The 26,127-nt window shown below is 51.1% G+C and overlaps 1 protein-coding gene across 12 annotated transcripts in view; it reads left to right on the plus strand.

Annotated features, from left to right (window-relative positions):
- The first annotated feature begins 1,875 nt into the window (after positions 1 to 1,875).
- CHST15 (carbohydrate sulfotransferase 15) overlaps positions 1,876 to 26,127 on the plus strand; it is an 85,764-nt gene continuing 61,512 nt past the window's right edge. For 3 of the 12 annotated variants that reach the window (XR_002734163.2, XM_023224240.2, XM_023224251.2), the window contains exon 1: positions 2,892 to 3,226. The gene's annotated coding sequence lies outside the window, so the exon portion shown is untranslated. Of the gene's footprint in view, positions 2,099 to 2,888; positions 3,227 to 3,858; positions 3,880 to 7,071; positions 10,526 to 11,225; positions 11,723 to 26,127 lie in introns of those variants that run through there. The other 9 variants (XM_023224243.2, XM_023224242.2, XM_023224241.2 and 6 more) reach the window with 9 other exon arrangements.

Genomic DNA, 26,127 nt, shown 5'->3' on the forward strand with positions numbered 1-26,127 from the left:
AACACCTTTGGAAAGTCCCTGGTGGAATTCGTATCAAAGCAGTACCGTGATTTTTACTTAAAAACAATTTGCTCCATGTCAACTGTGGTTTCTGACACCTGAATTTGAAGGTGATCTGGGTGGGCCCAGTGCCATCTCCATAACGGAGTTATGTGTTTACCTGGAGCGGGGAGAGGAAAGGCATTATTCCCCGGCAGTATGTGTGGCCCTAAAATAATGTTCCACACACCCTTACAGAAGGGGATTTCCTCCTTGCTGTTTCCACAGACCCTTCCCTGTGTTTGTTTAAACCCTTTGCACGCTGGTCTGACAGCTGCCTGGCCCAGGGCCTTCCTTGCAGACGCATGTACAACCAACCCTCTTTAACAGCAACCTGCTCTGTGTCCCCTGATGCAATTACTCGAGTATATAAACCTCACTGAAAGGCAGGCTTTTCTTGGGAGCTAATAAATAAGTCCCAAAGCCACAACGTGTGTGAGACCTTGAAAAATGGCATCATCATCTATTGGGAATTGTGAACCCTGCAAAAAGCAGCTCATTGTATTTTCAGAAATAGGTTTTTGTTTAAAAAAATAATAAAGAACAAAAATCACCAAGTGGAGTCTATATGGAAAAAGCAATCTAGTCTGATATTCTAAGGCAAGTCTCTTTGCTGCATTCATGGTTCTTCGCAGATTTTATGTAAGAGGCATTATTTGTAGGAAAACAAGACAGGATTTTAAAGAACTCCCCTCTCATCCTGGTTTCCCATCTGCAGTTATAATCCTCTGATGGTGACCTCTGAATTAGTTGCCATGGATGCTGAGCAGAAGTTTATGACCTCAGGGTGGACTGTAGCTTCAGGGGGGTGAGATGAAGCCTCCAGCAATAAAGAGATAATGGGGAGAAGGCACTGTCAGGAATGACCCTTCGGTGGCATGCAGTCTATAGTTAAGGGAGCACTTTCATTTCAACTGCTGGTTGCTTGGAGGAAGAGGGTGCTGGACTCGGGCCACGGGAACACAGGCCGGCAAAAAACTGCAAATCCTTTTTGCCTCTTGGACCTCAGTTTCTTGAGAGGCTGGGCTTGGTGCTGCAAGGCCCTCTGAGCGAATCTGCCAGAATTTCATGTGTCTTTTCTTTAACTGATGACATCTTCAGCCTAGAGTCAGTGGAGTTGGCCACTGGTGCCACTTTCTTGCCCTCGCTCTGTCCAGGTAGTTCCCTGGGGCAGACTCCAGGCCACTGCGGCAGGCAGTGGCGCTCGGGGTCCTGCAGAGCTTGAGCTTTACCTCCCGGCAGAAGCAAACACTCCGGGCCAAAGAGCCGGGCCAGCCTTCCCGGGATGCAAATACAACAGAGGGCGCCTAACTCACCAGCGCTGTGGCCTTGAATATTAATCTATGGGCTGGCTCCAGACCACCAGGTTCCTTAAAGATATCTCTGGCGGCCAGGCGCGGTGGCTCACGCCTGTAATCCCAGCACTTCGGGTGGCGGAGGCGGGCGGATCATCTGAGGTGGGGAGTTCGAGACCAGCCTGATCAACATGGAGAAACCCGTCTGTACTAAAAATACAAAATTAGCCGGGCGTGGTGGTGCACGCCTATAATCCCGGCTACTCAGGAGGCTGAGGCAGGAGAATCGCTTGAACCCGGGAGGCGGAAGTTGCAGTGATCCGAGATCACGCCATTGCATTCCAGCCTGGGCAACAAGAGCGAAACTCCGTCTTTAAAAAAAAAAAGAAAAAAAAAAGTCTCTGGCAAGGTGTCACTGTCAGACTTCAGGGGTTTCGATGTGCTTTTATTTGGAATCACTGCAACACACAAGCAGTGTTGACTCGGAGGGGGAGGGGGCGGGGGCCAAACCCACCGCTCGGCGCACACGCCTTGATCTCGCATTCCAGACTCGAGCTGATGTGTGTCAGCGCGACATGGGGCGGGGGGAGGGTTCTCTTTGGATGTTTCATTCGCCGTCTGCACGTCACTCCCAAACTTTTCCTCCCTGCGCTCGGGGAGTCAGGTTGACGCGCCCTGGATGCGGGGCTAGAGCCTCGGGAGCTGAGCGCGCTCCCGCGGAGCCGGAGCCGCAGAGGCTCTCGGGCTGGACTCAGGCTTCTCAGGTACAAGTTAGGCGCCAGATGCCGAGGTGGGGGCGGCGAGGAGCGGCGGTAGGAGGTCTGGCTCTGGGCTCGGGGCTCCGGCGCTGCTCCGCGGGTTCTGGCCAGGCAGCGCCGGCAGCTGCCGGGGCTGGGCGTAGGGAGTCCGGACCGGCGGAGGCTGCGCGCAGCCTCACTCCCCGCGGCGCTCACAGCGCGGTGGTGGTGGTGGCGGTGGCCGCGGCGGCCCAGGCAGACAATGAACTTGCGAGCGAGTGAGACGAGCCGAGGCAGGTTTGGGCCCCGCGCCCCTTGGCTCGGCCTCCCCGAGGCTTCAGCGATCCCCAGCGGGAGGTGTCCCTTCCCCATTGGTCCTGGCGGCGCTCCGGGAGCCCTGCGCGCTTGAGGACCCCGCAGGAAGGGTTGCCCAGCGGCGACGCACGCCCCTTCCCTCCCAGAGAGGACGAGGTCGGAGCGAGGGGACAGGGGACCGAGCAGTGGCGTGGTGGCGCCGTGGATAGCCGGAGGCCCGCGGGTGGCGCACGCCGCGGGGAACGCACGGGCGGGCTGTCCGGGAGAAGGAGCCCAGTAGTCGGAATCGGGGCGCCCCTGCACCGCCCAGCTCTGCGAGCCGCAGGCGGGGGACCGACCGACGGACAGACCAGTGCTTTCGCGGTGTGAGCGCGCGTCGTTTGGTAGTAGGGGTCGGGGATTCCCCTCTGCCTTGCGCTCCGCCCCCACACCCCTATTGCACTTTGGGGAAGTTTCCAGACGCGGCCCGGGGGAGGTAAGTGGGCATCAGCCACTCTCTCCCCGGTCTCCAGCTCGGATACGCTTCCAGAACCCCGGCTGTAGCCTTGCGGCCGTTCCGGCCAGAGCTCTCCGGCGCCTACGCCCGTGGGACCCGGTTCAGGGAGGGAGATGGCGGGGGCGGGCCTGGGAAGAGATGGGGGCGCGGCTGAGCCCCGAGCGGTGTGAACTTTTGCTCCCCGCCCCCTCCTTCTCCCTCCTCGCCGCCCCGCCCCCACTGCTGTCCCCTCCCTGCGCCCCGCCGCGTCTCGGGAGGCGGCGTGACTCGGGAGTTGCCGGCGCTTCCCGGCTGTGGCGGCGGCGTCCCTGGCCGGCCTGGGTGCGGCGACCCGGGCGAGGCAGGTCTGAGTCGCGCGGTGGGGCCGGAGGCGGGGGGATCCAGGGCTGCGGGGCGGCGAAGCTGGGGAGCCAGGTGGCAGCGGCCCGGGCGCGGAGGCGACTCTGGCAGTGGAGATGAAATGCGAGTCTCTTGGGTTGTGTGTGCCGGGGGATAGGACGCGGTGGCTGTGGGTGGCTGGGTGGCGGGCTGTGGCGCAATTGGCCCCTTCAGATGGCAGGATGGAGGCGCCGGGGCGAAGGGAACCTTGCGTTTGGGAGAATGAATGAATAAAGAGCCGTGGAAGCGCCTTTCCGACTCCTCCAGGCAACGGATTGGCCGGCGTGCGCTCGAGTGTGTACGTGTTGAGGCTTCGGAGCCGCCGGGGTCCTGGGCACAGCTGCTTGACTGCCGTCGTGGTCCGGGTGCCCACGTTGCCTGCCCGCCCTGCGCCCGGGGCCGGCCAGCGCGGCTGGGACGGCGGGTATAGGCGAGGAAGGCTGGGGCTGGGTTGCCGGCTGCTGGCGGCTGGAGGTCCGCGCCGGGTGTAGGGAAGTCCGCGAAGGAGGCTGCCAGGCTGGGGGCTGGGACCAGCTCATGGGGACGGGGGCCCTTCTTCGTCTGCTGGCGTGCGCGGAGCCGCTGTGACAGCTGGGCGCCTTCGCCTTGTTCACGTTGGGTAAGTTAATGGTACCGAGTTCTCGGGAATGAAGTATGGCTCCGGGATGCCCCGCAGAGGGATGTGACAAGCCGGTCAGTGAGACTGAGCAGAGGGACTCACCTTGCCTCTGGGCGCCCTGGCAGTGCCCCCAGCCCCACTTTATCAGCTGCAATTCCTGAGTGTTGTGGGATGCCTCGGTGGGTTAGGGTAGCCACCCAGTGTTGGGGCAGAAAGGCCTCAGAGGGCATCTGCACCCCCCTGAGGGGCCCTGAAGTAAACTGAGGCCTAGAGTTTTGTCTAGCGTTTCTCCTGGACCCTCCTTGGACCTTCCTGGACCATTATCCATCCGCTGCTTTCCTGCTCCTCCTCCCACCACCCCCAAGCTTGCAAAATCAGGAACCCTCCCTTCCAGAACGTGGCACTTACTAATTTTATAAACTGAATGTTGAACTAGGATCTCTTGATTGATACATAAGTACATACATAGATCATATATGATTTTATTCAAAGTAGCACAGGAATAAAAATGCCTTCTAAGTAGGTAGTTTTTACCAAACAAATTTTTCTCCCCAAATTCCCGAGAAACTGTCAGAAGATTTTCTTTCTTGCCACCTCCTGGATGGGCACACTGAGGTGGCGAGGTAAAGTGGCTTGTCATGGCCTTCCTGTGGGCACATAGGTGAGCTGGAGGTGGAGCTGCAGGTCTGGGCTTACCGCCAAAGTCCAGCTCCCCAGGAGAGCCAGCTCAGGGACCCTCTGCAGAAGTCCAACCCTGTCTCTGCGCCTCTCTCCTCTGGACAGTGGATGATTGCAGTGAGCTGGCTTGTAGGTGAAGCACGCAGGGGTAATTCATCCAGGGTATTGTCCGGTGGGTGGCAGGCAGGTTGGCCCACAATGGTCATCACATGTGTGTCTTGCTTTTCTTGGATGATCAAAGCTTGCCATGTCTGAGCCACTGACCTGGCCAGGGACCCAGCCGGGTCACTGTGGCTGCTGTGAGGGCTGCAGTTTCATTCCACACCTTTGTCATCCCTGGTTGCTGCTGCCCCTGGCCAGGAAAGGTGAGATGTCAGAAGCATTTGATTTTTCACATGCCTGGAAGAGAGAAGATTAATTCCTGCGTCAAGAAGAAGTGTTTGGGGAAAGGTTGGTAAAGTGAGAAGCGGATTCTACTTATTTGGCATCTTGAGAAACAGGAGAAAAGAAACTCCAAGTTAACTGGCTGGGCGCCAAGAGTCTGCAGTAGGGGAAGCTGTGGATTAGTGCTGGGTTGTGGTGGTCGAAGCCGTTTCTAGTTCGGCTGGAAGGTGCCCTGCTAGTGGAGGGGGCTGGGGAGAAGAGGGAGACCCCAGGGCTGTCCTGAACAGGTAAGCACATGCCCAAGTACAGGGGACAGCCTCGACTCAGTTTCGGCCAGTTGTGGGGGAACACAGAGTTGACAGGTCTTGTGAGTTTTTGAGAGGATTCTCCGGCCTGGGTATTTAAATGTGGGCTCAAATTCCAGAAGTATGGTAGAGGGTTCGGGGTGAGTGCCCTTCCAGGAGGTCTGAAGCTTGCCATCTGGCCCAGTGCTTATCTACTGGGAAGGGTGTCACTGCATCAGAGAGCAGGGCACAGGAGCCATACCCATCGTGGGCCCAGAGACTAAGAACTGATGGCTGCCCATCATGCCTGTGGCCAGGTCCCTAGGCTGGAGGTGAGGCGGGCAGAGCTCCTTCACGTACTCGTGTGCCATCCGTTCATTCAGCAGCTGTTGAATGAATTCCCATGATATGGAAAGTCATCTGCATGAACCTTTTCATATAATTCCTTTCACCAAATAGATCCTGCAGTTGAGCCTGTGGGATGATTTGGTGAGGATAGGACAGACAGGATCCCAGTCCTCATGGGAGGGGGACAAGCGGAATTGGCTGTGTAGACAGACAAATGGTCTAGAAGCTGCCGAAAGAGCCCGGAAGGGCAGTGATGCAAAGCAAGGCTTGGGAGCAGGAGTGGGGGAGTGGAGGGTGGACTCGGGAGAGTGTGAGGAGCCTCCCTTTCCAGGTGTGGACATTGAGTTTCAGAGCAGTGGGTGGGAGTCACCCACCCCGTGAGCAGCGGATGCTCAGGTATGATATTAAGTTGGGAGTGACTTGCCCAAGGTCACATAGCCAGTAAGTGGGAAGTCAGGGGGTCTCTGATCTCCAGCTCTTGGCCAGCTCCTGCATCTCTGCTGTGCTGGGCTGAGGCCTCTTAGAAATTCCCAGAGGAGTGGACGTTCCCTATAATTGGCAGCTCTCATTTTTCCCATCTACACATTCTGGCACTGTCCCCCTTCCTGGGGCCTCAGCAGGCCCAGGATTGCAGAGATGCTGTTTGGAGTGCATTTGTATGAAAGAGGAGTCGTCTAAATTCTAAAAGCAGAGACTGTTTTTAAAAGTGGTAGCTGACTTGGGAGTGTCATTGATCTGAGCAATCAGCCAGCGGACGTCTCTTTAGCAGCTTGTGATTTGGGAGTGACTCAGTCACTGGTGAGAATCATGCAGCCTCCCTCCCCTTCTGGTTTGTAAAGGGGACGCTCAGGTATGAGATTAAGTTACTTCAAAGGGTCATTCTGTTCCTGTGCTGTGAATGAGGAGATCGTGTTTGCACTTAGCTGGCTAAGTGTTGGGAGACTGAGTGTTTCCACTGCACAAGGCATTTCTTTATTGGCTTCCAGTATGAGGGTCTGATTTCTTTACTGAGATGGTTTCTCCTTTCAAATAAAGCACTGGGACAAAATGATTTATGTGTAGACCTGTGTCTCCACAGCAGGAGATGGAGCATAAAGGGAACAGTTATCTAATTAGTGTGTCCAGTCTAGGTGTCTAGTTAGGAGTGTCCAGGAAGGAGGAGAAAGGTTTTGTGTCCATTTGGGCCAATATAGATTTTTTAAATTGTAAGTATGGGAAGGCAGTTCATTGCAAGAGCTATCACGTGCTGTGTCCCTACAGGTTTGATGCTGGCCCTCTGCTAGGCAGGTCACACAGGTGTATCCCTTTGTGTCCTTTAGAGGGCTGGGAGGCTGTTGGAGATGACACACACCAAGCTCTCAGCCATCCGGATGTGCAGGAGGAGGGATTGGGAATGACGGTGGAGGCAGGAGGGAAATAAGGGGGTGAGGGGAGAAGAGCAACTGTGGCTCCAGAAGGAGGAGGCGGCGTGAATCAGCAAGTGGTTAAGTTGTGGGGAGGTGGCAAGTGGGAAGCAGTTTCTCATCTTTGCTGATTTCCAAAGGGATGGGGAGGAAAGGAGACCGTTTGCAGCAGGACTTGCGGCGTTTCTGCCCTGCAGTCCTGGGCCAGGTGCATGGGGGCAGAGAGTCAGTGCTCAGCACACAGCACAGCACTCAGATCAATGGGCGAGGTGGAGCTTGTGCAAGTCAGAGTTACATAACGCCGTTGACAGGCACCTCACAGGGTTTGGCAAAGTGCAGCGGGAGCCCGGGGTAGCGACTTTGGGATTGGAGTGTTCAGGAAGACTTCGCCCCGGCCTGAGGACGGGTGTCTTTTCAAAGAGTTAATACCTGCCGGTGCTTGACACAGTGCCTGGCATCCAGTAAGTGCTCAGTAAGCACTGGCTCGGGTGGTATTCTTTAGCCCTGGAGCTCCTAACCATGCATGTCTCCATATTTGATTCCAGTATATTCTACCTCAAAGGGTATAGGCGGGAGCCCCTGCAAGCCTTGGCTCCAGCTAGGTTTTCTTAGGGTGGTGGCTTCACTCTCTGGACTCTGTCTCCTCATCTGTGCGAGGAGAACACTGGTAAACAGCCACCCTTCAAGACCCTTCAGCTGACCTTGCAGCCAGGCTGTGGAGCAGCTCGGCTGTGCCCATATTTGACGCAATTAACCAGAGAGAGGAGACCGCGCGGCTCTAGTTGGAACTGTGCTGGTGTAGCTCACTTGAATGTTACATCTCGCCCCACTCCCAGCTTAAAAGAGCCCAGAGGGGGTCTGAGGGGGGCCTCCTGGCTTCAGCAGGCTCTCCCTGATGCCTATTTTACATTTCTAGAACTCATCATGGCCCAGGCCTTTTAGATCTCTGAAGAAAGTAAGGCTGGCAGATCCTCAAAAGCAGAGGGTATCATTATAATGGAAACTTGGACACTTTCCAGAATTGCATTTGTGGTAAAAATTGAAACAGACAGCCCAGGCACCCAGGTGCCTGGAAAATACCCCAACATGGGCAAATAATTAGATACAGGCCAGGCACAATTATGTTTTTCTGACAATAGGCTGGAACTTGGCGGCTTAGCATTTTCTCTTGAAACGGAATATGCCCCTGCCAGACTCTTTTGCTCCCTGTGGTCAAAAAGATAGTGGTGTGGCCACCAAGGGGGAGGGCATACAAGGAGAAGCGGCAATGCCATCCCTCCTGGGGTGGCCCTGGATCTATCTTAGGGAGGTTCTGTCCTGCTTTTGCTCTTCTGTGTCCCTGTAGGTAGCTGTCCCGAGGGACTGGGCCCATGGCACCTTTACTAGGAGGCCAGAGCCTGCATTTCAGAGTCTAAGAGGTCAAGAGAGGTGTAAGATGTATTATCTTATCCTTCCATGAAAGTGGTCTGGGCAGCTGTGTTCCCTTTTGTAAGCCCTGGCAGCTCACTCATGCTGATGGCGGTAAGTTCACCTGTACCTTCACATTTCTTGTCAGCCAGATGTTTGGTCCCCGTGACAAGGATGCTCTTTTAGCGCAAGTGTTAGATGCCATAGGCACTGGGTGGGGCAGGGCAGGTAGTGGGTTGAGCCTGGGATCCACGCAGACTCAGGTTCAAGTTCATGCAGTACTGCTTCGTCCCATTCCTGTGACTCTGGTCAAGTGGCTTACCTTGCATCTCGGTTTCCTCATCTGTAAACTGGGGTTAATGATCTCTACCTGGTTGGATGGCTTGAGTATTTGAAATAGTACAATTTAGGGTTCAGGGGAGCTCCCCACGTGGAACCACTCTTTTCTGGGCAAGGTCTAAACCTATGGAGAGATACAGGAGGAGGAAGGCAGGTGGAAATCCGCATGCGATGGCCGTCCCGACTGCAGCTGTTGTTGGAGAATGTGGCTGAACCAGTGGGCAAGGAAGTGGGGGACTGGGGCAGTCAGGCAGACCTGCCCACCCCATCGCCTGTGGAGCTGGAGAAGCCTCTCCCAGCAGGGTGAAGGGCCTTCTTGCCATGGGGAAAGGCAGGGCTGGGCTTTCATGTGCAGGCCCTCCTTCCATATTCCTGGGATGGTGTAGACACCACCAGGTATAGACAACAGGAAAGTTACACAGGGAGAGCGTCCTGCTCATGGAAGGAAACATCTGGAGTGGTGGAGAAGAGTCGCCCCGTGGCAAGGAATATGACTTGCTGGGCTCCGTGCCTGGCCCACGGTGGGAGGGTGGTCAATGGCATCTGTTAGGTACGTACTTGGTAGAGGTGGCCACAGTGTGTCAAGTAGGTGGTGTTGTCTGCTCCAGGAAATAATCTGGCTTTAAATTCAAGAAATCTCTTTCCTACTTGTTGGCAGAGCATGATTGAGATAATGGTGAGCCATGGATCTCAAGGTCGCATTCTAACTTGAACGCAATTCACAGGGAGCTGAGGTAGTGGTTGACTCCTAGCCTGGGCTTGGAGAAGCTTCTTTGCCTCCTCTCTCTTGGTCCCAGGCCCCTAAAGGGCCTCTGCTTCTACCAGACCTGGCTCTGTCTGTCTGGCCAGCCAGGCCTGGGCTTGGCTGCACTTGGGTCCTCCAGCCACTGGAGAGGGGGAGCTCCCACATCTGCCTACTTCGTCATTGAGCTCTCCCACCCCCACTGCCTTCAGGAAGCATTTGCCTGTCATTCTTGCCATCTCTTCCCCGTACCTCCCTCCCGCATCCAGGTGGAGCCTTCCTCCTCTGAGCTTCTGCAGTTTTCCTCTATGGTATTTCTCAACCTTGACCCTGTTCCACACTGTGCTGGGCTCCAGTTTCCTGGGTGTAGTCTGCTCTCCCAGCCTGACGAGACTCTTCAGGACGAGGGTGTCTGGGACTCACGGCACATCTGTGTAGCTGGACTCTCACTTAGTGGCCAGTGACCGCCACGTGTTGCATTAATGCATCAATTAAAAATGATTCTTCCAAAGGCTAGTTTATCCTGGAGGTTTTATGTGAACCCTAAGTTTGATAGTGTGGCACAGGAGAGCTCACACTTGTCACTCAATTTCCCAAGGAGTCGAGAGCCTAATGGAATAACCTTGGATTTCCTGGCATTAGGTTTTGGGGCTGTTAAAACGTAGTAACCACAGTTTTTTTGTGTCTTGAGGGCCTTAGGGGAAAATGTTATGGAAATTTGGTTGTTGTTTCAGGAATATAAGCGGAGCCATCTACTCAGGCGAGAAATGTGGAGGCTGCTGGTGTTTCTTATAGCTGGTATAAATAGCTCGGCTTCAAGTTCCATGCTCCTTTGTTTGGAATGTAAATATTTGCATTAAAAATATAAAGTATGTCCTGGTGTGTATTTTTAGGGACTATAATTTCCAACCCCCAAATCAGACTATGGGTCTACTGAGGATTAATTTTCTCTGCTTTGTGAACCTGTGTATGTAAAGAGTCTTCCAAATGTACACACCAAATCCTGTTTGCTTCATGCACGGAAGGGACCGCCAGGATTACAAGAAAGCAGGGTTGTCCCGGTAAGTGTGGGCCAAAGGCTTGCGTTTCTCTCCACACACTTCTGATGGTTCTGCCTGGTAGCTGCAGCAGCCCAGGGCGGTGGGGTGGAGGAGTTTTGGCTGAGATCTTGTGGGTCATCAGGGGCCTGGCTTCTCTGTCCTCGGTTTCCTGGACATCCAGGTGGGGATTTGGCTGCAGCTGGCTGACCTCTGTGTCACGTAACCAGACGCTTGACTTCGGAGTTGCTGTTGCTCTAGGCAGATGTTCGGGAGTTTTAGTGCCCTTTCTGTGGTCTGGTGGAGGGAGCAGGAAGTTCTCATGTCCAGTTCAGAGGGGAACTGTGAGGGCCTCTGTGTGGTATCTTCCTCCACTGGATTCCTGGGGGCTGTTCAGATTTAATTTTTCTATGAAGGACAACCCAGATGATTTTGTTAATCCCTTACTGTGAGTGGGATGTCATCTCTGGTCTGGCCTTGGCCTGTTCTTGGTAGTGGGGGGGGGAGCTTGGTGGGGCAGCAGGAGCTGGGCAGGCCATTTGTCCCTGGTATAGGGGAGCTTATTTCTAAGGCTCTCTGGGCCGCCTTTGATGAACACCTTCTGACCCAGCTGGCCCAGAGGCTCTAACGGAGAAGGCTGGGCCGTGGAGGTCAGCTCGCCTGGAGAGGAGGGCCGAATGCAGGTGGGCACCCAACTGGCAACCTCCCTCTTCTCTCATCACAGGATGAAGGGCAGATGAGAAGACAGCCAGGAGGGTCCTGGGCCCTCAGCTGTGACTCCCCGAGAGGCAGGTACCAAGGGCCTCCTTTGTCCTTGCTTCCTAGCCAGTGCGTGGCCCCGCCCTTGGGAGGGTCAGCTCCTCCTCCGTCCCACTGAACACTGATGCCTCAGGACTGGACTCCTTGGGGCAGCAGGGACCCTTCCATCTTTCCTTCCCTAGCTCTGCCTTGCAAAGGTGCAGCCTCCTGAGCCTCAGAGTGTCTGACATCTCTCTGCCTGGGGACCCCAACTGAAACATTGTGTGGGCTTAGAAACCGTGAGCCTTGGGGAGGACCATCTTCCTCCGAGCCCTGGGTGTGCTGAACTGCGAAGGCTTACCACTTCCTTGCCTGTGGTTATCTCCAGCCTGACCCACGGTGGCGCGATCCTCTCTCATCATCCGTCACAGTTTTTAATGAAGAAAATATGTTCCAGAAAGGCTGAGTGCCATGCCGCATCAGGTCAGTGATCCAAGTCATTATAGTGAAAGTCAGAGGAAATAGCTGCTTTTAGGACATGCTGAACTTGCCTAAGAAAGTTATCAGTGGGAATAAATGAGGGGGAAGAAAGCACGCTCCGACTAATGAGAACAGTATAAGCCTGACATTTTGTGTCGTCCTAACTTTGAAAAGCTATTTATACCCACTTGATAGCAGTTTCTATGAGAAATTAGATATGAGGAGATGTACAGAAGAGAAGAGTGGGAGCTGGGTGACTGTGAGCTCCTCCTCAGAAACATCTTCCAGGCAAAAAAAGAAAAAAAAAAAAAGAAAAAATCATTTGCTCACCTATTGACAATTGAAAATCCAGGGATCTTTTGCATTGTATAAAATTTGGCTCAGAGAAGAAAAATGATGTATTGAAAAGAAGATGAAGCTTCAGTTGCCATTTCAGTGGTAGAAAATAAATTTGCTTTTGGCCATAAAAATGGAAACAAGTCAATAGAAAAAATGCAGGCCTGCCCACTTTTGAGTCAGCAGTTTTTTTGGTTTATGGAAGGGTGAGAAGACTTGCTCACTGAAAATCACCCGTTGGATCACTTAGGAAGCTGCAGAAGCATTGAAGGGTAGGCATGTGTATCTTTCAAAGTTCTCAACAGATTTATTAAAAAAAAAACATAAAACAGACTTTTGAAAAACCTGTTCAATCTATTCTTCTTTAACAGCTTTATTGAAATATAATTCATGCAGCATACAATTCACCCAAAGTATACAATTCCATGTTTTTTAGTATATTGACAGATATGTGCAACTACTACCGTAGCTAATTTGAAAACTTTTTTTATCTCAAAAAGAAATCTTGTACCCTTTAGCTATCACCCCTTTATCTCCCCACTCCCCCACGTGTACCCTTCAGCCCTGAGCAACTACAAATCTACTTCCTGGCTCTGTCCATTCCAATTCCTCTATTGTGGACTTTTGTATGAGCAGAATCACATAGAATGAGGTCTTTCGTGACTGGCTTCTTGTACGCCGTAACTTTCATGGTTCATCCATGCTGTGGCATGCGTCAGCACTTCATTCCTTTTCATGGCTGAATAATATTCCATTGTATGGATAGCCCACAGTTTCATGGATCCATTTGTCCATTGACAGACACTTGGATCGTCTCCACCTTTGGCTGTTATGAATGAGGCGGCCACAAACATTTGTGTACAAGCTTCTTTGGGTGTGGACATGTGTTTCCATTTCTAGGGTTATGTTTTATGAGATGTTTTCACTTTCCTCTAATAATAAGATTCATTTTTTAACAAATGCTCTTTCCTTGACCCTAGAAAAGGATTTGTTCTTAGATGGGATCCTGATCTCCCTGTCAGTGATCCTGGCTGAGACACTGAATTGTCTGAATTCTGGAGCTGGAAAGGCCTTCGGGCAAACACGGTTCAGCCCCTTTTTATATATGGGGAAACTGAGGGCCAGAGAAGCCACACATAAAGAGACAGGATTGAATCCAGGTTTTTGGAGTGACAATCCAATTACTCCAAATGTTCTCCCTAAACTCTTACTAAAACCCCAGGTTGCCTTCTTGACTGGCCTGGGGCAGCAGATTAAGGTGGGCTGGGTGAACAGACGGTGGTTAGCTTGCCCTCTTTTATGTGACTATGGGTCAAGGTTTTCAGTTATCCAGTGGACTTTTGCCTGTTTTCCTTTCACCCATCTCTCTGTCCATCTGATGTGCACCTGATGTCTAAGGCCCAGAACATCTCCCCATCCACCAGTGGCCAAATAAGAACTACAACTTGTGGCGCCAACGTCTTTCTAGTTCTTTCTCCCCTGCAGTGATGGGAGGCCCGGCTGCTTATCCGGGGAATGATTAAATTAGGAACCAATTCAGAGAATGAAATTTTATCTGATCTGGCCAAGCCCATAAGCAAGGGGCTGTGATTGTGACTCCAGGATACATTAGGAAGTTGTTTTTTCAATAGTACACTGGGTGAAAGCATTGAAAGAAATATGTGGACGCCAGGTTGGGAGATCTCCCTAGGCCGGGTTTCTTGCATGGCCTGGGGGTGTGGTCCCAGGGGCAGCTGTGTCCTCAGGCTGGTCCTTCCAGCGTTTATGTTTCCAGGCACCATGTAGCTCTGATGAGGTAGATAAAAGTGTTTTGCGGCTGGAGTGTTCTCTGTGCTTAGGAAAGTTCTCCCGTTAAAATCCTCATGGATATAATTCTCGTTGTTATCACTGACATTCTAACACACCTTTACAGCTGTAATAAGAAGTAAACTTGGCAGAAACTCCGTGGCTGTAAATCAGGGGTGCCGCTTTGCAACCCCCACGGAGCTTATTGAAAGAAATGCACATGCTTTAGTCCTACATCAGCTCTGTTGCATCAGATCTCCGGGGATGGATGCTGGGCGTGTGTGTGTGTGCATGCGTGTATGTGTGTGCATGCGTGGACCTGCATTTGTTAAGCTCTTTAGCTAAGAAACACTGATGGAACTTAGCGGTGATTGTAATCATTCTTCTAATGAGAATTTCCAGTTCTCCTGTGGCAAAGATAAGGGACAGATAATTAGCACAGTGGTCTCAGGAATTAGCCTCATTTGTCCTCACTCAAAGACAGCCTCACAATGAGACTTTGTGGCTGTCTTTGAGTTTCATGTTCAGATTCCCTGGTTATAAGTAACACACACTGTTCATCACTCAGTAGCAGTGGTGGAATTTTAGATCTGTTTTTCTCTTGGGGAAGGACCCCATTCTCATCCCCACAGTAGCCTGGGCTGGAGGCCCAGGAGTCTCCTTTGACAGATAGCTGGTCAGTGCAGAATTGCCTCCTTTGTGTTTCTGCCACTGGAAGGTTATCTGTCCCTTCAGAACAGGAAATGTGTCTTATTCAAGGTGGCATCCCCCGGGCCTAGTCCATGGGAAAGAATGATTGGACGGATGGACAGACAGATGGGTGAAAGGAAAGCAGGCAAGAGTACAGTGAATAATTGGAAACTTTGACCCGTAGTGCGGGGATGGTGAGCGTCTTTCAGATCGTCTGTTTATAGCTGGGGAAATGGAGGCCTGCAGAAGTCAGTGACTTGCCCCAGTCCTTCAGCTTTGATCAAGAAGAACATGTGGGAGCCTGGCCCTTCGATGTCTTCAACTCTTCTGACTCAAGCTCTGCACATCCTCTTGAGAGTCACCCTCCAGTGAAAAGAAATCTTTATTGAGGCCCTGCTGTGTACCCCATGCTGTCCTAGGAGCTGGGGAGCTAGCCGTGAGTTAGACACACAGGGTCCTAGCGCTTACAGAGGGCATATTCTCATGGAGAGAGACAGGCAGCAGGCAAGGTCGCAAATATAAGAGAACAGACAGGCATAAGGGCCATGTGCTGGAGTGACTGGCTGGTGGGCGAGGAAGGCCTTTTCACGGAGGTGACATCTCAGTTGATTCTTGAGTGGTCTGAGGGTGCTGCTGTCTGATGCTTGGAAGGAGGGGACAGTCAGTGCCAGAACCCCAAGGGGAGAACCTGTTGATGGGATGGGATTCAGTTATGCTCGGGAGAAAGAGACTTTGTTTGTTGGGCGCCTGGCTTGATTTTCTTCTCTTCTGCATCCTCTGCACTGACATTTGCCACTCTGTCTTCACCCCGTCCCATCTCTGGGTAAAGAACACCTGTCTGATGCTCGCTGGCCTGCAGCTGCTGCAGTTTCAGAAAACAGGGCTAGCAAAAAACAAAGCAAAACCCCAACGTCCCTGTCCTCTCACTTAGGGCTTGGCTGGGGAGGCAGAGTTATTTTTATGTAAGCACATGCTTGAGGGGGGACATCTTGGGGTGGGCAGCTGAAACCACACTCATAAAAACAAGACTGAAATAGAACTGCGAATTCCCAAAGGTGAACACAGGCCGTTAGCTTGAATTTGGGGACAGTTCCATGCAGCCTAGGTCCTGGAGCAGGAATCCTTTGGAGGGGGATGAGGCATAGAAAACTGTTTGCTGGTTTGGCCTCTTCTTTAAGCATTGCTTTCCGGCCCTGGCTGTAACAGAGATCCGGCCCTTGCCCGGGACTTGGGCCCTCTCAGGCAGTTCTTCCTCCCTCCTGGTGCTGCCTCCAGCTGTGTCTGTACCCTCGTCAGTAAGAACCTCAGTTTCTCAAGGGCCCTGCTGTTGGTTGTCCTCTTGTTGCAGCCACCTCCCTACCTGCGAAGGAGCGGACCCCAGGCTGCCTCTTCGTCCCAGGTCCTGCCGTTAACCTGAGTAACCGTGGTCTCCATGGGGCAGCACTCTGGCCTCCCAGGTCCTCCATCAGGACACTCTGAACCTTGTCCACTCCTGAACTGCTCCATACCGCACGGAGTCCGTTCTTGTTAATGACGTGTTAATGCCAGGCTTTCTTGTGGAAACCACACCCAAGGCACCAGCTGGTCAACCTGACACACAGTAGGGCGTCAACAGATGGTGTCTATCAGTTATTTTCATAAACTTGAAATCTCTTTCTGGTCTTCCCAGACAATGTCATTAAGAGTGATCCTTTGTCACATTGCAAAGTTTTCCCGATAAATATTTATCAGTAGTTGTGGCAGTAATATACATCTCCGTTTTATGTTGTTGACTAATTTTTTAAATGGTGGACAAAACATAAATTTCTTTGCAATTTAACAAATGGAAAGATAAAAGAAATCTTTTTTATGAATAGTTTGGTTTAGAATCATTCCAGTTGTTCATTCAGCCTCTCTTCCCAAGTCACGTGAGGCCACACCAGGAAGCTGTGGCTGTATTGACATGCTGAATGCTTGCTCAGAGTCCCCATAATCTCTTGTCACTCCTATATGCTGCCTCATACTCTTATTTTAACTTCTTATTTTGAAATAATTTCAGACTCACAAGAAGTTGCAAAAATAGTACAGAGTCCCTGTGTACCCTTCACCCAGCTTCCCACAGGGAGAATTATGACTTTATTTGTTGGGCGCCTGGCTTGATTTTTTATGCAACCCTCAGACATGATCAAAGCCAGGAAATTGACACTGGTAAAATACCATTAACTGAGGTGCAGACCTTATTCTTCTTATTAAGTCTAGGGATCTATAGCATTTTAGAAGCGTTTTAGAATTTCATAAGCTTTAGCATTGCTGTTTGTCTTTTAGAGGATGTTTCAATTCCTTCCAATTGACAATCAATTAAAATCCGTTTCCATAAGTTCAACAAATACTGGAGGATGAATTTCACAGGTTCCAGGGGTCCACATAGTGCTCTGTGGGTGCATTGTCTCTGATGCGTGCACACAGGTAACCTTCTTCCGCAGATCTGAGAGATTCTCAGAGATAAAGAACCTTAGACAGTAGTTTGGTTCATAGGACAGACCAGGGGAGCTGGAGTTCTGATAATGGAAACCAAACTGCATTGAGTACTTAGTATGCTTTAGGCTTTATCTACTTTATTTTATTTCACACACTCAGCAACCTTTGAGGTAGATACAGTTAACATCCCATTTTACAGATGTAAGAACTGAGTTCGGAGGCGTTCACCCTGCCCACTTTCCTGCAGCTGGATGGTAGAGTTGGGCCTGGAATGTAGGCAGTGTGAAGTCAGAGACTGCTTGTTCTTACCTTGCAGGGCTCTCTCCTTGGCTCAGGCCTGCAGAGTGACTGCTCTGTGCGCTGGGGTTGTCCTGACTTCTCTGAGTCTCTGTTTCTTTACCTGCCGTGCAAGAGGCTTATGTGAGATCTGCCATGTCCCTTCCATTTCTGAGTGCAGTTGGTTTTAGTGGTGAAAACAATTCTACCTGTAGAGCTAGAAACACCCAAGCGACATCCAAACGAAATGTGTACCTTGCCCCTTGTAGGTGCTTTTAAGGTTGGTAAAATTTCTGCAGCCTAGTTTGGTTTGATGGGAGCGTCAATTCCAACTGAATTATGCTCCGGGGTATTTTAGTTAAACCATCTACAAGCTGCTTTTACAAAGAGGCAGAGTGCCCATGTAGCGAGCTGTGCCTGCCTCCCTCTGCGCTCAACTCCGGAGCCGACTGATGCTTGTAATAACCAGAGGACCGTGTGAGCTGCTCATGCTCGGCCTCATGGGCAGCGTTAATTGTGAGATGCCACCGGAACGAGATGCGAGGGCATTATCAGTATATACTTAATTGATTTTGCATTCTCCACAAAGGAAGGTTAAAATTAAGCTTGTTTGTAAATGGTATTTAAACTGCGCAGGCTTGGGGATGAGTTGCAGAAACTAACAGAGCAGGGCACTGCTTGGAGGGCTTAATTTTCTCTTTAGATGGTGGACGGAGCACATCACTCAACTAAGGTAAAGATTTTCCCATTTAAAGGGGCTGAAAGAGTGTAAGCCTCGGCTCGTAAATTTCACAGACAAGGACTCTGCTTGAGTGCCTCAGGGATGGCCTGGACTCTGGGATGAATGTGTAATCACATTAGCATGATGAATTAAAGGGTTCCATATTTTTAAATCATCAGGCAGAGCTGCATTAGAGAACATACCGTTTGAGATGAGACATGATAAACAGGCTCGTGGAAGCAGCCTTTACGATCCTCACTCCTGGTATAGAATGGAAGATTCTGATTCTCATTCTGACACACCCCAGGAAAGGTCTCTGCTCAAACCCAAGATGAGCTTAAACCCGAGGTGGAATGCCATTCTCTAAGTATCTGTTCTTTGGCTCTAACATATACCAGGAATGAGAACAGCACTCTGGGTGTGTTCTCACTCTCCTTTAATCCTGATAAGATAAATTTTTAAGTATCTCCAGGACCGGCTATATAATTTGCAAGATGCAACACAACATGAAATGCATATTAAACATTATTAAGAATTTAAAACTAGGGAAAGCGGAACAATACATCCCATATGGGGCGTTTCTGAGCAAAGGGCCCTGTGTGATTGCCCATGGGTCTCTGCCCTCGGAGTTGGCTCTGGGATCTTGTAGGATGCTGATCCTAGACCAGTGTGATTTGTAGCAACTCCTGTGAATTGTGACCTCACGGGGGGCACGGGCTGCAGCTGAATCACCTTGGTGTGCTGGGAGGGGTCTGGCTGGAGGCCTGACCCAAGCACTCGCTTAGGAGATGCCCGCTGAATCAACTAACTCATGGAGCCAACAGCATGGTCTGCTGGGGAAATTTCATGTGGCTTTCTCAGCCTCCACGCGTCAGGAATCTGGGACAGTCTACTGCTAGGCTCTTCAGAACAGACAGGGACAAGGACCAACATTCTCTAATGAAACTCACTGACTTGACAGCTCAGCTTTGAGAAGAGAAAACCTGAATACAAAACCCATCTACACTATGTGTGTGTATAAGCCTCTAGTCCTGGTGATTTTTCACTGTAAAATGGAAAAAATTGACACACAGTGTCTCTCCAGTACCTATGTGTGGTTAACGTGGGTGTCTGTCGTGACTCTGTGGCTCAGTCCCAAGAGAGGGGCAGCCCATCTCCCCTGGCTTTTCATCCTTGATGTCCTCTGTGTAAGCTCTGCCCCTCCCAGTGGAGTAAAAAGCTCCTGGAGACAGTCTACGATTTTAGGGGCCGCTGTAGGTCATCCTTGTCATTTTGGATCCCAGAGAATGCCACCTTGCAAAGTTGAGGGGGACATAGTGCATCTTGGTAAGGAAATAAAATCCCGCCCAGGAAGCATCTCTCCCTGGAGCGAGAGGCTTGGAAGGGCCCGGGACTCCTTTGTGCTGACTCTTTGTTCCCTCCCTGCAGGCTGGCCTAGCCTCAGAGGTGCCCTTTCCCCTTTGCCAGTGGAGAGGGAGAGAGGAGCATCCAGGGCCGGCTGCCAAAGACAGGGGAGGTTCCAGCCAAGGAGAGCCCGGACTTTTCAGGTTTTAAATTGGGAGAGGGGTTCTTGAATGAGCATTAAAGTTAGTTTTTTATTGGAAGGGAGTGTGCGGGGTGGATGCTGTGCTCAGAATACATCAGGAGAGAACTGCCCAAGTCAGATCTCTTCCGAGCAGCGTCTCGGGGGAGTGACTGCACCGCTGCTAGATTTTCCTCCCTTTGTCCTCGGTTTGTACAGAGGTCACTGGAGATGTGAGCTCAAAGGGAGCCAGGCCGCTGTGCTCTTCTCTCATTGTCACAAGTCGGTGGGCCTGAATGGGCTGTGACACTTGAAGAAAGAAAGAAACCATCCTTTATACCTCCTGGCTGGGGAGAGAGAGCAGGGCAGGAAGCCTGCAGTGCTGGAGGCCAAAGCTTCTCCCGTGGAGCCTCAGATGTGTGGAGGGAGGTCTGTGCTGTTCCTGGGTGTCTGGGATTGCATCCTCCCCACCATGGGGACGCGCAGCCTATTCTTAACTTATTTGGCAAATAACAAACATAGCACCTTCACGTTCAAGCAAAAGCTGACTTTATTTATTTCCCCATTAAGCTATCTACAGTCATTGTTTTCACTTTCAGAGGCAAAATAATAGGAAAAAACTTCACAATATTTGTATTACCTGATGTGGGAGTCTGAGAGAACTTGAATAATAAGTCTGGCTTAAAAGTATTGGGGGGAAAAATCTTGATACACAAAAGAGAAACAGAAACATGACAAGAGGAATGTGCCGGAACAATCCTCCCTGCAAAACATCATTAACTCCGCGGGGGCTGGAAGCCTGTCTGTCTTGTCCACACATTGCACCCCCTTGCCTAGCACAGCCGCATTCAGAAGGAAAGTCAGCCCTGGCTGCTGGGAGGCAGTGGTGAGTGAGACATGCCCAGGTCCTGTCCTCATGGAGGTTAGAGTCTAGGAGGTGAATGAGGTGGAAACACTTAGGCAAAGGATCATTTAATTTCAGTTGTGATGAGCTGGGGACAGGGATGGGAAGTGGTCTATGAGCGAGCATGCCGATGCTGTGAGCCCAGTCTAGCAGAGGTGCAGGGTGCATTGGAGAGCTCCAGGTCATAATGGAGGAAGCTCTGTGGGGAGGGAGTGGAGGCAGAGATTGCAGACCTGGCGATGGTGTTGGGCGTGCAGGGGGAAGTTACGTAAGTCCCCAGTGAGGTGCCTGGACCCAGAGTTCTCATTTTAAGGTTTAGAATGTGCTAGAATCCTTGTTTCTAGAGACTGGATTGATGATCACAACTGGGCGATGCTCCCACCCAGGCCCCGGCCCCGACCTGCCACCCGAATTGTGCCCTCTGCAATTGGGTGGCATACTCTGTTTAGTGTCTCCTACCCCCTGCCTCCAGGCTTCCAGGGACTTGCTGACTTTCTGTCTCTACTGAGAGATTCGAGAAATTCTTGAAGCAACTTGCCAAGTAGAAACTGTCTAATGGCAGCAGTGCAAGGATTTGGTGTCTTTCGTGGCCGGAGGGCACTGGCCCTGCAGAGATGAAGTGGAAAGATCCCGGGAGGGAGAGCAAGCTGCCTTCCCTGGGGGTGCAGCAGGAATGACCTGAGCTTGCGCTGATCGCACCCACTTCTGCCCTGAGAAAGTCTTCTATGCAAAGAGGCTAAAAAGACTATGTGGAGAGCATCTCTTTTAAAGCCCCCACCTGAGACCTCTCCCCTGCCCTGTGTGGGCGTAGCCTGTAGGTGGCTGCCAGGCTGAGCGGCCCGGGATATGGCCGAGGGGGATCTACAGCCTCCTGGCCGAGTCCACCCGGGAGGAGCCATTTAAGACCCTGGAAACCCATCAAACCTGGCAACTGGAGGTCATTAGCCGTCTGACTAAGAGCCGGGTCGTAAAATAAGCCCTAAGTGGTTACGAGCTCTGTTAACCATTTTAAAATGCACGAACAGAGGAGCTTTGGTTTGGCGCCTCTAAAAGGAAATGGGCGTCGTCTGATGGGAGAACATTTGCCTTCATGGTCAAGGTGCAAGGACCGGCCTGCATTGGCTCATTCATGCGCCTGTCGAATGGCTGCTGTGCCCTTTGCGTCTCCCTTGGCTTCTGATGGGGCAGAAACTTCCCACCATCTATCTGGTTTTCTTTTTCGGTGAACTTTTAAGGAATTGGAGTATAACCTTCATGCATTAAAGAGCTTCTATCCTAAGCGTGCTGCTTGATGGATTTTCACAAACAGAACTCACCTGTGCAACGAGTACCTAGATCAGGTATACAGGCAGCACCCCAGGACCGCTGGGCTCCGTTCCAGTCATTAACCACCTCTCAGTCCCCATGCAAGGCAAGCTGCTATCCTGACTTCCACAACCTGGGTTTTTGGCCTGTTTTATGCTGTCTCTAACTGGAATCATGCATTGTTCTCCTTTGTATCTGGGTTCTTTTGCTTAGTACTTCATCGGTGAGATTCTTCCCAGGTGTAGCTTGTTCATTTTCGCAGTTGAATTGTATTTATCTGTTCTACTGTGGGTAGACACTGTGTGATTTCCAGTTTTTGGCCCTGCAAATAGTACAATGAGCGTTCTAGTTCACGTCTTTTGATCAGCATGTGGATGCCTTTCTGTTGGGTATGTAACTAAGAGTGGAATTGGTCTTTGGGAATGAGTATGCCCAGCTTCAGTAGATAATACCAGTGTTCCAAGAGATTGTACCCATTTACCTTTCCCATCAGCAGCGATCAGCAGCGTATGGGTCTCTGGAAAGATGAAATAAGAGCCTGGAAAAAATGTAAGGTGAGACTGACTCCCTTTTGTCCTCTGCCCAAGTTCCCAAAAACGAAAAACCCCGGGGGGTAACGGCTGGCCCGTTTTGCGTTGGATGGGTGCACTGGAAGAGGGAAGGCTTCTGGGATGCCCCAGAAAGATGCCCCTGTCCCTCCTGGGGTTCTGCCCACGTGGTCACGTTTCACTGGAAGCCAATCTGTGTCTGAACTTGGGGATGGGATTGGTTGGTCTTTGAGAAGAACCCAGAATTCGGCATTTTAGTCTCCATGCTTTGGGTGTCTGCATGCAATGAAGCAAAGCCTCCAGGCTCATCTTTGAGAGGAAAGTGGCTGGCCTGGTAGCTGGTTGGGGTATTCTCTTGGGAGGGCTTGAGAGCTGCCACCATTTAATGGCTCAGTCAAGAAAGGTTTTTATTTGTAGATCAGTCTAGTCTCAGAACCAACTGGTTCTGCACCCAGCCCCTGCACTTCCCACCCGGTGTTCTAGTTGGAGAAAGAGCTTTCCTTGTGCCAAAAGCTGTTGTTTGGTGTGATGGAGGATCCAGAGCAGTGGGAAGAGGCAACTGACATTTACTGAGCCTCCTGCGTGCTCATGAGAACTCTGAGTGCAGGTGTGCTGGTCTCCCCAACCACACAGGAAGTGGAAGAAGAGAGGACTCTGCACTGTCCCTGAGCAGCAGAGCCCCAGCTGGGGTGTGTATCCTGCCCCGGCTCTGTCACATTTGTAACCCACAACAGTGGCAGTGGGGGGATAAAAGAGACTTGGAAGGAAGGAAAACTTGTGGCCATTAGCTGGGGTGATTGCCCGGCTGTCTTCCCTACCCCAAGTAGATTCAGTAAATCTGGGGCAGGGCTTGGAAGCTGTTTGTAACAAATGCCTTAGGTGAGTTTTACTGAATTTGGGGAAACAGTGACTTCCCAGGGCCTTTTGTTGGGAGGCTGGGTAAGGAGAGGAATGAAGGAAATAAGAAACAGATGTCGCGCTCCAGGAGCTCCCTGCCTGAGCAGTCTCGTGCAGGAAGCTCTCTGCGGAGCTGGACAAGCTCTGTGTCTGCTGCTCCACAGGGTCATGCTCATGCTCGAAATGTGACTAGGACGGTGGAAGAATGGAAATTTTAGATTTCATTTAATTTTAACTATTTTAAATTTAAAAGCAGATACTTAATTCAGTTATTAGAAAACTTTTAAGAATGTTTGGAGCAGCTTGGGTCCATAATTCCTTTTCCAACTCTAAGTCTTATGAAATCGAGATACAGCTCAGGTACTTTAGATGAAAATGTAGCATCCAAATTGAGATGGCCCTAAATGTAAAATACACACTGGAATTTGAAGACTTAGTATGAAAAAAATTCAAATTTTTTATTAATGACTTTTATACTGACTACATGTTGAAGTGGTTATTTTGGGTCTATTTGGGTTGAACTATATGAAAGTTAACTTCACCTGTATAACATTTAACCTAGGTACGGGCTCACACTCCATTTTTGTTGGGCAGTGATGCTCTGAGGCACTTGCTGGAATTCGACTCAGAGTGCCAGGGAGTTGGAGGAGAAGAGAGAAGCCCCCGCTGTGGCCCCTTGTTTGGCTCACGTGGGAGCAGGGTTTCAGGCTGATAGCACACCTGGCCCTACAGATGGCCACAAGGCCACCTGTGATGGGTCCGTTGGGCTCTGGCTGGCCTGTCCATCTCCTTGTGTACCTTGTCCAAAGAGGGAAACTGCCAGTTCCCTCCAGGAAGTGCCTTTAGAAAATGAGAATCTTCTCTAATACTGTAGGCTGGGATGAGAGAGCTGAGCACGTCTCACCCTGGGCTGCACTGCGTCTCACACAAGTGGGACATGGCCTGCCGCTGGTCAGGGTGAGAACTCTGCCTTTAAATTAGAATCAAATCAAATCAAATCAAATCAAATTGAATTCTTTACCCCAGTGGGGTAGAGAGCACCACCAAATACTAAGCTACAGGAATGTGGCCCAGAAAGCAAATTAGGTTTTATTTCTGCCTCCTGCCTTTGCCCCACTGTTTCTGGAGGAGACCCCCCAGACAGTGCCATGAAGGGCAGCCTACAGAGGCTGCGGCTGGCAGGGACTCGCAGGTGAGCCGAGTAGTGGGTGGCAGGTTCTCATCCAAGGCGCTCAACCCATCTGAGATCATCTGCCCTCTTCTTCATTGGATTCTGGAAGCCTCCCCACCAGCCTGCGAGGTGCAGCTGAACATGGACTTATTTTGTTTACTGCTGCATCCCAGGGCTCTACACTTGGGCCTAACACAGAGTAGGGCTTTAATAATCTTTATTGAGGGCCAGGCACGATGGCTCACTCCTGTAATCCCAGCACTTTGGGAGGCCTGAGCCAGGCAGATCACAAGGTCAAGAGATCAAGACCATCCTGGCCAACATGGTGAAACCCCGTCTCTACTAAAACAACAACAATAACAAAACAAAAAAACCTCACAAAAATTAGCTGGGCATGGTGGCGCACACTTCTAGTCCCAGCCACTCAGGAGGCTGAGGCAGGAGAATTGCTTGAACCTGGGAGGCAGAGGTTGCAGTGAGCCGAGATCGAGCCGCTGCACTCCAGCCTGGGCGACACAGCGAGACTCAGTGTCAAAACGAAAACAACAACAAAAAAACCCACAAAACTTTATTGAATGGGTTCATTTGGAGCATGCCCCCTAAATCTGCCGATCAAATATGGCCTTCATGTTGACCTCCCTGAAGTGACACCCCCGTAGGTGGGCATATGCATTTTCCTTGGGAGAGATTCCCAGAGGGGCCTCTGGCTTGGGAGTGGCTAGGAACCTCAGACCTACATTGTGTTTTTACTCTAGATCTGTAAGTGCAGATTTTTCCTCTTTTTTTCTCCAGAAACTGTTTCTTGGACAACACTGCAACTACTTTCCATTGCAAAGAAAAATCCTGTCCTTTGTGTGCTCTCTACAAAGCACTCACACAGCCAGACTATGTCATTTGCTCCTGACAACATGCTGGGGGGGACATCACCATTTTCTACATGTCCCCACTTGTCCAAAGTCCTACGGCTAAAGGGAGGCACAGTTGTACCTTAGATTCAGGGGAACTCCCATCTTGGGGTGACTTCTTTGCCCTCATTATATTCCACATGTCATGGAACCTAAGGATAAATCTGGTTTGGTCAGGCCTGGAATACAGAAGTGTTAAAGGCGGGCAATGAGGAGAAATCTTCATCCTTCCTTGAGGGATGAGCTGGCTGACTGGGAAGGTCCATGCTCAGGCTGGCCTCTGCCCAGATGTCCTATGGCAGGGGCTCGTGGAGGAGCACTGTTCCTGTTTTCTGGGTCCCCTGCTCTGCCTCACCCGTTTCAAGTCAGTGACTCAAACTTTTGAAACTGTGAAACCGTAAACTCTCCATCCCTGTTCAGCCTTCCCCAGGCCATGGGTTCTGCGCGCGGCACTGCTTGTTCGTGGTTCTCCTCTGTGTTGCTTTTGAAGCTCACTCATCTTGATGACTCAGAGACTTGCCAGAGACCCTGGACTCCCTGTCCCAATTCCCCGAGCCTGGCCCCGATGATTCTTGCCATGTTACTCTGTTCATGGTGCCTCTGCCCCATTTTCATCTGTGCCATATCACCAATGGTGGGGGGATCCCCCAAACAACAGGGACTAACTTGAACTTTGCAAACTAACTTGAATTTCCTGGCTATATTTATGATCTGTATGGCACTGATTTGTACTAGAGCGGAGCCTGCAGAAATCAGTTGAACCCGACCTCTCTATATTAGGAGGACTACAGGATGTAGGAACTCAAACGGGATGTTGATTTGTGGGAGTTTGCAACTTTGCCTAGCAGCACAGACCTGCATCCTTGGGAGAGGCCTCTGGGGAGGAATGCT

The sequence above is a fragment of the Piliocolobus tephrosceles genome, chromosome 9 (genome assembly GCF_002776525.5).
Source record: "Piliocolobus tephrosceles isolate RC106 chromosome 9, ASM277652v3, whole genome shotgun sequence".
Classification (NCBI taxonomy): domain Eukaryota; kingdom Metazoa; phylum Chordata; class Mammalia; order Primates; family Cercopithecidae; genus Piliocolobus; species Piliocolobus tephrosceles.